Here is an 11,432-nt window from a genome sequence, read left to right on the forward strand (position 1 = left end):
ATTTGCTGCCAGACACCTTCAAGCTGTTGGTGTTGATGCTGTGCGTCATGTCACCGGCGTAAGTGAGCAGAGCTGACTTGTTGCCGGTCGCAGCCGCAGTTCCCCGGTTCTGGTTCCACTGATGCCGGCGCCTTCCAGGAGGTACAGTTGAAAGTTCAACACATTCGCACTGGTTCCTGGCAAAACAACAACATATAAATGTCTCTGAATGATGCAATTTCATTTTTTTAAATATAACATACATAAGAGAGACACCAACCTGGAATAAACCTGTGAAAGTGGAAAGACTCCAGGAACGTTGACCCTCTGGCACAGCGGTTCCTTTTTCAGGACAACGCCTCCCTTGGTGGTCGGGAGCCTACCACTGTGTAGAGCTCCACACCTTGCACGTCCTGGAGACACTTGACATGGCGTTTCTGCAAACGCCAGATGTGCTCCATCTGCACCTGGTCCAGCAGTGGTTGGGTAGTGCCAGAGGAGGACGAAGCAGGGCTGGGGGCCCTCACTGAGGATGTAGGAAGAGGAGGAGATAAAAACTTGTAAACATTGTATGTTTACAAGTGCAATATTATGAGTACAGTGACATAATACTGAAGGCTCTTTTTAAGTCTCCCATGTGCGCTCTGAAATGTGTCTATAGATTAAATGCATTATTATAATGAATTCTTTTTAAAACAGATAAATAGGCAAAAGTATGTATAGCTGACTACAATACAATATAGGGTATAAAACAGTATAAATACTGATAATGCTGAAATGAGAACTATTGTGTGCTGTATTTGAAACCCGAGCATACTGCACAGTACAGTTATTACGGTATTATCACCCATTGGTCAATCATATAATATACTGTATATATACATCCATAACAGTGTCATTATTCGCTGGAGTAAGCTACATAACAAGTTGGCATTAACAGTAAAACACGGATGGCAGCGCTACTGTGAGCAAACAAGATAACACTAAATGTGAACATGTAATAAACAATAAACGGACACGACGCTACAGCACAGTCAGTCACGGTGCCTATGGATGAAGTAGTAACAGCACTGTAGCGCGGGACGCCATTGATAAAAGTTAACGGCGACAACCGTGTAACTATTTCAGAAGAAAACATAAACATTTAACGTTTGCTAACGTTAGCAGCGGTGCCGACTGGGGTCACTGTACTGCGGGGCCGGCCGCCATTGTTACAGTACTGTTCAACAGAGCGGCGCGAAAAGATGGCGCGAGTTTTTTAGGTCAACCGTGAGACTATTTACGTGGAATAAAATACACATTTATAGTTTTACTTACGGTTGACGCGTTGAGTGTGACGACACCGTCCGTTGGGTACAGTACGAAAACTTTACACTTGACCGAGATAGTGACCGTCCGTTTCATAGCGACACCGTTGAACTGAGCGAGGAGCAACGGCGACTCGCGATTGGGTGGTGATATGGGACAAGGAGGCGGGCCTTTGGGTGCTGTCCGGGCACGCCATTGGCTGATGTCTTTGAAGGAGGCGGCTCGCAATTGGATGAGAGCGAGAGCGACTATTGGACGCGATGACACCTCGCGGATGGTGCACGATAGTCTGTTAAGGGGGAAGAAGAGACGAGAAAGAGGAAAAAGAGAGAAAAACAGAGTAAAAGAGGAGAAAACACATTTCTGTAGCAACATCCTCTCACCCCCGTTACGTTTTACAGTCTCTACATGCCACATTTTCTCGGTTTCAATTGAAAAAAGCTATATTTAGTTGTTTCATGAGGAGGGGGACCGGGAACTCCCGGACGCCATTTCGAATCCCGACTCTGACAGGATGGATTTTTATAACATGTCGTAGTTACAAGTTTCTGGCAATGCTGCACCCTTTACTCCACTCCAATCATTATTAGTACCTTGAAAACAAGATTTTGCACACAGAACATTAGAATGAATCACGTTTAATTTTAGAAAAATGACCAGTGGAACAAAGTACAGTACTATAATAATATATAAGAACTATGATGAGAATAAAATAATATATATATATATGACATAGCATCATTTAACGATTCAACAACACAAACTACACACTACAAATGACCACAGAATTGAGTCAACACAATTGAAAACAAAATAAACAGAACTATATACATCATTAAAAGTGTCCAGTGAGGGGCACAAGCAAAGTGTCTATGGCTCTGGGAGGGGCAGAGAGAGGCACTTCTCAAGAGTCCATGCCTCACTTTCTATTTTTTTTTTTAATTAGCTCCAACCATTGCTCCTTTGTCAGAGTCTCTACAGAGGGGCAGTAGACAACGCCCCTGTACTGGCTGTGTCCAGTCCTGCTGTCCTAAACTGCCCGCGTTTCTTGCATGTGTTGTGCATGTGATGACCCTCCCTCTCTCTCTCCCCCTCTGACATCAGCAGGGTCGTCAGCAGCATTGGCATCACCTGGGCTGTGAGAGTCTGGGTGCTTTTAACTCTCTCCTGCAGCTCAGTCAGTGTGGCTCTCCTTCCAGAGACACCTTGGTCACCCTTTGTTTGGCGTTTGGGTTTTTTGTACATCCGTTTGGGGAGTCTTTTGTCCAGCAGTCTCAGGTGTTGGCCTGAGTGTGCAGGTGTGGGCTACTAGCTGTGATTGTATGGTCTTGTAGTGTAATAGATCTTGGCTTTGTGGAGTTTCCCTGGTTAGGTTGAGCAATGTGGTCCATTGAGGCTCATTGATTTTTTTGTTTTAGTTTGTTATTTTTGTGTGGTGGGCGGTTGGAGCAGTTGTCTCGGGTACACATCCACAACCAGTAGGTAAGTAACCAGCGTGCTGGGGGCTTAACTCGGTTGTTGGTTTAAGTGTTTAAATAACCCACCGCTAAGCTGCATGAAGACTAGGCATAGTGAGTTAGATTAGTTTTTGGATAGGCAGTTTAGTTAGAGGGAGACTTCACATTAGTCTCAGGGACATTTGTAATGTCCTTTTGTTACATTGGATGACCTTTGAATCACTGTTTGGTTGAACCCTGAAGTGGGGTCGTCAGCAGCATTGGCATCACCTGGGCTGTGAGAGTCTGGGTGCTTTTAACTCTCTCCTGCAGCTCAGTCAGTGTGGCTCTCCTCCCAGAGACACCTTTATATGTTTTGTTTGGGTTTTTGTACATCCTTCTTACAACATTACACAAACACACTTCTCCACTCATGCATTCACCTACACCACTGACTACAGTGGATTAGTTTAGACTGATTAGTTTAGGTTACTTTTTATTAAGGGGCAGGGGATAGGCCCACACCCAGGGCCTGTGGAGTGGCAAAAAGACAGGTCCCTGGCCAGGAGACACTGGAGCCAGCATCAAGAGCTGCGTGCCTGAGGGTGGTGCAGGTAAAATGCGCACGGGTTGAGCGGGTAAAACAGGTGTCGGTGGAGCAGGCAAAATGTGTGAGGGTGGAGCGCTTTGGGAAAGTGGAGCAGGTAAAATTGTCCGCTGCTGGGGCCGAGGCCTTACGGGTGCCAGTGCAGCAAATGTGGCCGACACCTTCCTCTTCCCCTGCGCCTGAACCACGGTGCTGCTGGGCAGGTGGTATTGGAGGACTGGGCCTGGCAGCGGGGGCGCAAATGGGGGACGCACATGAGCAGGGGGGAGGTGGTTAGCTGCCACAGACAACCAGCCAGGTAAATTCAGTTGACGCGTCAGCGATGCGGTGTCTAGTCTCTACACCCTTTTATTGTGCCACTGCACCAGGGTAGTCTGGTTGACACTCACCAGCTGCATAGTGGTCTGCTGCGTGACTTTGGCATTGGACATAACACGCGTCCTGATGTGCCTGTAATCTGCCAGGATGAGAGCCCATCGAGATGTCGTCTTCCTTGGATTGCGATGGATCTCACAGAGCCTGATGAAAATAGTCTCCATCAAGCAGCAGCAATCTGGCCACTGGGCGAGCGGGGCAGTTGTGGTGAGTGCATGCCTCTTGACACTCTCCACCCCTGGGGTAAACTCCTGCCTCTTCTTTGGAGACCTAAACCTCCCCGTGTCCAGCTTGCTCTGATGTCTGGCAGCGAACACTATTCTCCTCTTATCGTAGTCCAGCAGGTTTTGCCACAGAGCAATAATGTTGCTCTCCTAAACAGAGAGAGAAGACAACATCACATGAGAAGGCATTTACATGTGCCAATATAAATATGTATGACAGGACACAGAGGGTAAGTAGTAACACAATAAAATGCTCCTGACCTGCTGGTTATCTAGAGTCAGTCTACTCATTCCTCAGCTCCACCAGACACTCTGCCAGGCTGTCAATGCCTGGTATGCCAGAGTCATCAACAGTCTGGAAATAAAACACAAATGAACAACCAAATTAGAAAAAAATTAAAGTGTGACAAAAGGCTGATGCATAGATTCAATTTCCCTACACATAATTATGTATTTACATACCCCTGACACCGCTGGCTGCCGCATGGGGGCAGCAATTGTTGAGGCAGCAGTCCCTAGAGCGGAGGCAGCACCCAGAGAGAAGGAGGCAGGAGCAGCGGTCGGTGAAGGCAGCGAAGATCAGGTCACTGAGGAGACTAGACAGATAGATCCTGTGTGAGGTCTTCCTCAAAGCCCTGGTCTTCTTCTTCCACATCCTCCAGCATGTTCTGTCTCCTGACTCGGTGATGACTTTCAGAGACTGCCCCGTCTGACCAAGCAAATAATCGACACCAAGCAACACTCCGACTAAAAAGACAAGTGAGATGCACACGCACACAAGTTATTAGTTGTATTCAATGCATTCTAGATAGAAACCATTTAATGTTATACATTGTGTCTGTATCAGGAGTGTGTGGTATTATATAACCAGATTTCAATTAGACATACCATTGTAAATGGCAGGTGGTCTGAAATTGGGTGCATATTCGCTGCTCGACACCTTCAAGCTGTTGTTGATGCTGTGCGTCATGTCACCGGCGTAAGTCAGCAGAGCTGACTGGTTGCCAGTCACAGCCGCAGTGCCCCGGTTCTGGTTCCACCGGTGCCGGCGCCTTCCAGGAGGTACAGTTGAAAGTTCAACACATTCGAACTGGTTCCTGGGAAAACAACATATAAATGTCTCTGAATAACGCTATAATATTTTTTGAAATATAACATACATAAGAGAGACACCAACCTGGAATAAACCTGTTGACGTTGCAGTGGAAAGACTCCAGGGACGTCGACCCTCTGGCACAGCGGTACCTCTTCAGGACAACGCCCCCCCTTGGTGGTCGGGAGCCTACCACTGTGTAGAGCTCCACACCTGGCACGTCCTGCAAACAGGACATGGCGTTTCTGCACACGCCAGATGTGCTCCATCCGCACCTGGTCCAGCAGTGGCACCCCCATGATGTCTCTGCCATTACCCCCGCCCAGTGTCTGCAGCAGCTGCTCTATGAGCTTGATGGTGACCTCCTCGCCGCATGTCCTCCTGTGGCAGTATTGGCTCAACTCCTTCTTGGTGATCCTTCAGTCTACCAAGTGGTGGGAAAGAGTCCCCACACCTTCCACCGGTGATAGGGCATCAATGCCATCAGCCCATGGGTGAAGAACCGGTCGGGCGTCAGTGCCTGGTGGTAGGTGAGGGCCGGGACAGGGGGTTCGTACCACAGCCTCAAATCTGGCCGTAGTTTGCCAGAGTGAAAGAGCGTGGTTGAAATCCACCTCTGGTCCTGCAGAGGGATCGCCCTACTCTTTTCCCCGGGCAACCAGAATGACGCTGCAGCCACGAGCCCAGCAGCAGCGGGCTGAACTCCACCAGAATCACCCTGTTTAGAAGACAACAAATAATGAGTTTATTTCACATATAAAGGCTCAACTTAAGATGACTTTAAACAGAGCCTTGTGTAGACGCTGTACTCACAGATGCTACAGCCTGGCCAGTAGCATGGGGCCGGGTAGTGCCAGAGGAGGACGAAGCAGGTCTGGGGGTCCTCACTGAGGATGTAGGAAGAATGGGAGGAGAAGGGCTGGGGGGCCTCACAGAGCCCGCAGTCCCAGGGGGTGGAGGAGGAGAAGGGCTGGGGGACCTCACAGAGCCCGCAGTCCCAGGGGGTGGAGGAGGAGAAGGGCTGGGGGACCTCCTAGCCACTGAATTGGGCTTCAGTGGTGCAGACCCAGCGAAGCGCGATTTAGTGAACTAACAACAGAGAAACATATGCGACATAGTTGACATCCGTTAGCAGCTGTGCTAACTGTATAGCAGTTAATGGGACACTCGTAGACAACAAAACGGCAACAATCATGTGAGAGACTGATGTTAATATTGTGTCGTGTGACCATTTCTCCAAAAAACTAGTAGCCACAGTAACGGCGATAGGAGCAGCGGTGCAGACTGAAGTCACTGTGCTTATGGATGACGTAACAGCGCTGTAGCGCGGGCCGCCATTGATAAAAGTTAACGGCGACAACGGAAATGACATTTTAATTCAACTGTGTAATTATTTCAGTAGAAAAGAAAAATTTAACGTTTGCTAACGTTAGCAGCGGTGCCGACTGAGGTCACTGTACCGCGGGGCCGGCCGCCATTGTTACAGTACTGTTCAACAGAGCGGCGCGAAAAGATGACGTGAATTTTTAGGTCAACCGTGAGACTACTTACGTGGAATAAAATATACATTTATAGTTTTACTTACAGTTGACGCGTTGAGTGTGACGACAACATCCGTCCGTTGGGTACGGTACGATAACTTTACACTTGACCGAGATAGTGACCGTCCGTTTCATAGCGACACCGTTAAACTGAACAAGGAGCAACGGCGACTCGCGATTGGGTGGTGAGATGGGACAAGGAGGCGGGCCTTTGGGTGCTGTCCGGGCACGCCATTGGCTGATGGCTTTGAAGGAGGCGGCTCGCGATTGGATGAGAGCGAGACCGACTATTGGACGCGAAGAGACCTCGCGGATGGTGCACGATAGTCTGTTAAGGGGGGAGAAGAGACGAGAAAGAGGAAAAGAGGAGAAAACACACTTCTGTAGCAACCCCCTCTCACCCCCGTTACCCTTTACAGTCTCTACATGCCATATTTTCTCGGTTTCAGTTGAAAAAAGCTATATTTAGTTGTTTCATGAGGAAGGGGACCGGGAACTCCCGGACGCCATTTCGAATCCCGACTCTGACAGGATGGATTTTTATAACATGTCGTAGTTACAAGTTTCTGGCAATGCTGCACCCTTTACTCCACTCCAATCATTATTAGTACCTTGAAAACAAGATTGTGCACACATAACATTAGAATGAATCAGGTTTAATTTTAGAAAAATGACCAGTGGAACAAAGTACAGTACTATAATAATATATAAGAACTATGATGAGAATAAAAAAACATATATACATGACATAGCATCATTTAACAAATCATTAACACAAACTACACGCTACAAATTACCACAGAATTGAGTCAACACAATTGAAAATCCCTTTGAAAACAAAATATACAGAACTATATACATCATTAAAAGTGTCCAGTGAGGGGAACAAGCAAAGTGTCTATGGCTCTGGGAGGGGCAGAGAGAGGCACTTCCCAAGAGTGCATGCCTCACTTTCTATTTTGTTTAATTTGCTCCGACCAGTGCTCCTTTGTCAGAGTCTCTACAGAGGGGCAGTAGACAACTCCCCTGTACTGGCTGTGTCCAGTCCTGCTGTCCTAAACTGCCCGCGTTTCTTGCATGTGTTGTGCATGTGATGACCCTCCCTCTCTCTCTCTCCCTCTGACATCAGCAGGGCCGTCAGCAGCATTGGCATCACCTCGGCTGTGAGAGTCTGGGTGCTTTTTAACTCTCTCCTGCAGCTCAGTCAGTGTGGCTCTCCTCCCAGAGACTACTTGGTCACCTTTTGTTTTGCATTTTTGTACATCCTTCTTACATTACACACACCTTTCCAATCATGCACCCATGGGCTGATGGCATTGATGCCCTTTCACCGGTGGAAGGTGTGGGGACTCTTTCCCATCACTTTGTAGACTCAAGGATCACCAAGAAGGAGTTGAGCCAATACTGCCGCAGGAGGACACGCAGCGAGGAGGTCACCATCAAGCTCATAGAGTAGCTGCTGCAGACAGTGGGCGGGGGTAATGGCAGAGACATCATGGGGGTGCCACTGCTGGACCAGGTGCCGATGGAGCACATCTGGCATGTGCAGAAACGCCATGTCAAAAGTTTACAGGACATGCCAGGTGTGGAGCTCTACACAGTGGTAGGCTCCCGACCACCAAGGGAGGCGTTGTCCTGAAGAGGTACTGCTGTGCCAGAGGGTCGACGTCCCTGGGGTCTTTCCACTGCAACGTCAACAGGTTTATTCCAGGTTGGTGTCTCTCTTGTTTATGTTTTAAAAAATGTTATAGCATTATTCATAGACATATGTTGTTTTCCCAGGAACCAGTGCGAATGTTTTGAACTTTCAACTGTACCTCCTGGAAGGCCTGCACCGGTGGAACCAGAACCGCAGCACTGCGGCTACGACCGGCAACCAGTCAGCTCTGCTGACTTACACCGTCATGTGGTCATGTGTGTCATGTGGTGACATGACGCACATCAAACACCAACAGCTTGAATGTGTCTGGCAGCGAATATGCGCCCAATTTCAAGCCACCTGCCATTTACACTGGTATGTCTAATTGATATCTGGTTATATAATACCACAGACTCCTGATACAGACACATTGTATAACATTACATGGTTTCTATCTAGAATGCTTTGAATACAACTAATAACTTGTGTGTGTTCATCTCACTTGTCTTTTTAAAAGGAGTGTTGCTTGGTGTTGATTATTTGCTTAGTCAGACGGGGCAACCTCTGAAAGTCATCCCTGAGTCAGAGGAGGCAGAACATGCTGAAGGGTGTGGAGGAAGAAGACGACCAGGGTTTTGAGAAAGACCTCACACCGGATCTATCTATGTCTAGTCTCATCAGTGACCTGAGCTTCGCTGCCTTCACCGCTGCTCCTGCCTCCTCCTCTCTGGGTGCTGCCTCCTCCTAAATAGAACATCATCTAAATGAAACATACATGCATGACATAGCATCATTTAACGATTCATCAACAAAAACTACACACTACAAATGACCACAGAGTTGAGTCAGCACAATTGAAAATCACTTTGAAAACACTGGCTGTGTCCAGTCCTGCTGTCTGAAACTACCTGTATTTCTTGCATGTGTTGTGCATGTGATGACCCTCCCTTCTCTCTCTCTCTCTCTCTCTCTGACATCAGCGGGGTCGTCAGCAGCATTGACATCACCTGGGCTGTGAGAGTCTGGGTGCTTTTAACTCTCTCCTGCAGCTCAGCTCTCCTCCCAGAGACACCTGGTCATGTTTTTTTTTTTTGGGGGGGGTGTAAACCAGCCGGGTAAATCCAGTCAGCGATGCAGTGTCTAGTCTCTTCACCCCTTTATTGTGCCACTGCACCAGGGTAGTCTGGTTGACACTCGCCAGGTGCATAGTGGTCTGCTGCGTGACTTTGGCACGCGTCCTGATGTGCCTGTTATCTGCCAGGATGAGAGCCCATCAAGATGTCGTCATCCTGGGATTGCGATGGATCTCACAGTCTCCATCAAGCGGCAGCAATCTGGCCACTGGGCGAGCGGGGCAGTTGTGGTGAGCGCATGTCTCTTGACACTCATCACCCCTGGGGTAAGCTCCTGCCTCTTCTTTGGAGACCTAAGCCTCCCCGTGTCCAGCTTGCTCTGATGTCTGGCAGCAAACACTATTCTCCTCTTATCGTAGTCCAGCAGGTTTTGCCACAGAGAAATAATGTTGCTCTCCTAAACAGAGAGAGAAGACAACATTTCATGAGAAGGCATTCCTGACCCGCTGGTTATCTAAAGTCAGAGTCGACTCGTTCCTCAGCTCTGCCAGGCTGTCAACTTTGTCATATGAGCTTAGACTATTATCACCTTTTTAATTTCAACAAATGGAACATGTGGAAAGTAAATCCGGATGATGTATAACAATATAGTATATAGTAGTACAATATAATAACTATGAGAATAATAAAATAAGAATTCAGTTTCAATAATATGAGCTCAAACACTATTTGACAGATTGGGTGGGGTAAATGTATATTTTTATGGAAAAGCTATACTTTCATTATGTACCCCTCAAAACGCCCCTTGGGTGTGTTATTAATATTTTTAAATGTAGCTTTTAATAAAGACTACATATTCAACCTTTAACAGAAAATACTAGGCTCTTAGATAATCCTGGAGTTAAATTACGTTACACCCACCAGCATTTTAGCTTTATTGTTATTGATGGATGACTGCAGATTAAATTAGCAAGAAATAATTAATTTATTAAAACCTTAAATGAAAATAGAGCTCAGTGCAGATCAATATCTGACCAGACATACATGAAACCTACTCCACTGGGGAAGAATAATCTAAAAACATTAGATTTGAGCTACTTTGAAGTTACCTTTACGCAAATATTAAACACTCAACCGGTGTTCGTGATGTGAATACAACCTAGAAACATAAAACTAAAGGGAAAAAGCTTCAATACTTTTACATAACTTTTAGAAATTGAATACATTGACAAACAACATTGAATCCCGGTCATTTATTAAACCACACCGGGGGATCTCGTTTCAAACCGTGCTCGTTATTTTAGCGGACGTTAAAATTCGTTACTATGGTTACAGTGGATCGGAGTTCTTAACCGACGTTGTTGTACACGGACGTTAGCTTACGTGCTAATACGCTTTCAAACAGTTACCGGTGGAAAGCGAGATGGGGTAACGTTAATAAAAATGAAACGTTAACATTCCTGTAGCAGGTTATGTTAGCTTAACAGCAGGTAAAGTTAGCTTAACAGCAGGTAAAGTTAGCTTAACAGCAGGTAAAGTTAGCTTAACAGCAGGTAAAGTTAGCTTAACAGCAGGTAAAGTTAGCTTAACAGCAGGTAAAGTTAGCTTAACAGCAGGTAAAGTTAGCTTAACAGCAGGTAAAGTTAGCTTAACAGCAGGTAAAGTTAGCTTAACAGCAGGTAATGTTAGTTAAACGGCAGGTAAAGTTAGCTAAACGGCAGGTAAAGTTAGCTAAACGGCAGGTAAAGTTAGCTAAACGGCAGGTAAAGTTAGCTAAATGGCAGGTAAAGTTAGTTAAACGGCAGGTAAAGTTAGTTAAACGGCAGGTTACGTTAGCTAAACAGCAGGTTACGTTAGCTAAACAGCAGGTTACGTTAGCTAAACAGCAGGTTACGTTAGCTAAACAGCAGGTTACGTTAGCTAAACAGCAGGTTACGTTAGCTAAACAGCAGGTTACGTTAGCTAAACAGCAGGTTACGTTAGCTAAACAGCAGGTTACGTTATTTAAACAGCAGATTACGTTATTTAAACAGCAGGTTACGTTATTTAAACAGCAGGTTAGTTAAACAGCAGGTAATGTTAGCTAAACAGCAGGTTACGTTAGTTAAACAGCAGGTTACGTTATTTAAACAGCAGGTTACGTTATTTAAACAGCAG

Source organism: Echiichthys vipera (genome assembly GCF_963691815.1).
Source record: "Echiichthys vipera genome assembly, chromosome: 22".
NCBI classification, from domain to species: domain Eukaryota; kingdom Metazoa; phylum Chordata; class Actinopteri; order Perciformes; family Trachinidae; genus Echiichthys; species Echiichthys vipera.